Here is a 3,185-nt window from a genome sequence, read left to right as displayed (position 1 = left end):
TCCTAAGGCTGCCATAACAAAGTACCAAAAACTTAGGGGACTTCCCTGGTGGTCCAGTGGTTAACACTTTACCTTCTAATGCAGGGTGTGCGGTGATTTGATCCCTGGTCGGGAGCTAAGATCCTGCATGCCTCATGGCCAAAAAACAAAAACATAAAACAGAAGCAATATTGCAACAAATTAAATAAAGACTTAAAAAATGGTCCACATCAAAAAATCTGTAACTCTCCCTTCGGCACGCCGCTGAAGATCCTGGTGTCATCATGGGCCACTGCCATGCCCAGTGTTACCAGTATTTTAAGAGCAAGCGGTACCCAAAGTCTCACTTCTGCCAAGGTGTCCCTGATGCTGAGATGCATCTTTGACGTGATGCGGAAGAAGCAAAACTGGATGAGTTCCCTCTCTGTGGCCACATGGGGTCAGATGAGTATGAGCAGCTCTCTTCCGAAGCCCTGGAGGCTGCCCATATTTGTGCCAGCAAGTACAAAAAGTGGTGAAAAGCTGTGGCAAAGCTGGCTTTCACATCCAAATACAGCTCCACCCTTCCACATCATCCTCATCAACAAGGTGTTGTCCTGTCCTGGAGCTGACAGGCTCCAGACAGGTTTGTGCGGTGCCTCTGGAAAGCCCCAGGGCACAGTGGCCAGGGTCCACACTGGCCAAGTCGCGATGTCCATCTGCACCAAGCTGCAGAACAAGAAGCATGTGATTGAGGCCCTCCTCAGGGCCAAGTTCAAGTTCCCTGGACACCAGAAGATCCCCAGAAGTGGGGATCTTCAAAGTTTAATGTGGATAACTTTGGAAACGCGGTGGCAGAAGAGTGGTTCTTTCCCTGTGGCTGGGGGTCAGATACTCACCCAGCCGTGGTCCTCTGGACAGAGGGCAGGCCCTGTATGCATGAGAGCCTTGGGCTGTCCCCTCCTTACTCATGCATGCCTAGCAACAAATCCTACTTCCCTGCCTCCCAAAACCCCTACGGAGTACCAAAAACTTAACAGAAATGTATTGTCACAGTTCTGGAGGCTAGCAGTCAGAAATCAAGGTGTTGGCAGTGCCATGCTCTCGAATACTCAGGGAGGGAGGGGTCCGGCTCCTCCCTTCTGGCTTTTGATGGCTGCCTGCATCCTTGGGCTTAAAGATGCATCAGTCCAGTCACGTGACTGTCTTCTCCCTGTATGGGTCACATCTTTTTCCCTCTGTGCATGTCTGTTTCTGTGTCCAAATTCCTTTTTTTTTTTTTTAAATAAGGACAGCAGTCATACTGGGTTAGGACCCACCATAGTGACCTCATTTTAACCAATTACCTCTGTAATGACTATTTCCAAAAGAGGTCACATTCTGAGGTTGTGGGGATTAGGACTTTTAACCATTTTTTTTTAAATTGGGGTGAAGGGGACACAATTCACCCCATGATGGTCACATTCCCGGTCATCACAGACGAGGAATCCCCTCCCCAGCTTTTGCTCAAGAATAGAAAGTAAACCAGCTGAAATCTGAATACCTGTTCTTACGGGGGACCAACCAAAAGGCCTTTCTTTGCAGTCTCTTTCTCATAAGCAGGCACACCGCAGGCCGCCAGCTGTGGACAGTGTTCCCTTATATCCTTTTACAAGCCCTTGGTCCCTCTGGATTTTCCAACAACGCCTAATTCTATTATTTCCAGTGATTTCCCCCTGGGCAGCAGTTTATTTCTGTCATCAAGTCTCTGATGAAATCTTTAGCCATGAAATATTTAGTCCAATCCCAACAAATCGTGTATAGTGTTAACATGTCACAAGCTGCCCGTGGCCTGCATTATGTGGTAATTTGGAAGCGAGAGGAGTGATAATACAGGGCCGGGCTTCTTTTGTGAGCTCGCATTAATGCTGGAGCTGGTGATGTCAATGGACAGCCCATCGATTTGGACTAATAGTGCATGGAGGGGGCAGAATTGGGGCGAGGTAGGGGATAAAGGATATTGACGGTCAGTCACCAGGATCCCGGCAGCTTTTAATCTATTATTGCCCTCTTTTAATGCAACTTCCATGTCAACTGCATTTACTTCCACTGGCTCTGCCTGCTGTGCTGAACTGTGAAACCGGTGGGATGCCACCCCCAGAGTGGCCCAAAGTTCCCCAGTATTGATTCTTTGATACTCTGGGGTGTGAATTATAATTATTTCATTAAGCTCTTTAATGGGTATCAACTATGAACCTTCGCCAGCCCAGGCTGGGGTGGCCAGGGTGAGGCCCGCATCATTAATCTGTGTTCATCTCGTTGCCACCAATTGTCCTGCCCTTAACCCTATTTTTTTCCTCCTATTATCGCGTCTATGGTTTTAGTGGGAAGCAGGTCGATCTACTCTCAGAGAGGAGCTGGGAAGGGGTGTTGCTGATTTGGGGAGGCTGGAGGGGAGGCCACGGTTGAGCAGATTGCATTGTCGGCTATTCACACAGTGGAGCTAATCACTCGTCAGACCTGCTCTGCCCGGCTTTAGTCTGCCGGTGCAAGGACGTGGTGCACGCCATCTTGGGACAAAGCAGCCACTTGCTTGTGTGGCTTTGAGTCTTGTTGTAGCTCAGGAAAATTGCATGCCCTCACTGAAGTCGTTCATCAACCTTCCCTTCTGCCCTCAGGGAAGTTCACCTGTAGTAGAGGTATCAATAAGTAAATAGCAACAAGACACTGATGATCCTTGAAAACAGGCAAAGTACAAGAAGTTATGGTACTCCACAGGAGGGGACTTGACCCAGGCTTGGGGGTCAGGGAAGGCTTCCTGGAGGGGTAAAAGCCTAAAGTGAACCCGAAGAATAAGTCAGAGGTAGCCACAGGAAACAGGAAGGGCACGCTAGTCAGTGGAGCAGTATGTTGGAGAGGGCCCAGGATGAGAAAGAGCAGGTCCAAGAAAGGCGAGGACCTCATATAGTTGAGTAAGACCATACTTCGTATGAGGTGGGGACAGGTCCCTCTCTTACCCTGGTTCTTGTCTTCTACTTGCCTGCCTGTCATTGCTGATGAAGCTCATCAGGAGCTTGCTGCTGCTGCTGCTGCTGCTGCTGCTGCTAAGTCGCTTCAGTCGTGTCCAACTCTGTGCGACCCCACAGATGGCAGCCCACCAGGCTCCCCCGTCCCTGGGATTCTCCAGGCAAGAACACTGGAGTGGGTTGCCATTTCCTTCTCCAATGCATGAAAGTGAAAAGTAAAAG

The 3,185-nt window shown here is 49.4% G+C and overlaps 1 pseudogene; it reads left to right on the top strand.

Moving 5' to 3' along the window:
* The first annotated feature begins 263 nt into the window (after nucleotides 1-263).
* On the top strand, nucleotides 264-901 carry LOC128060641 (60S ribosomal protein L10-like; annotated as a pseudogene).
* Nucleotides 902-3,185: the final 2,284 nt, after the last annotated feature.

The sequence above is a fragment of the Budorcas taxicolor genome, chromosome 15, assembly GCF_023091745.1.
Source record: "Budorcas taxicolor isolate Tak-1 chromosome 15, Takin1.1, whole genome shotgun sequence".
Taxonomy (NCBI): domain Eukaryota; kingdom Metazoa; phylum Chordata; class Mammalia; order Artiodactyla; family Bovidae; genus Budorcas; species Budorcas taxicolor.
This window is presented reverse-complemented; position numbering and strand designations above follow the sequence as displayed.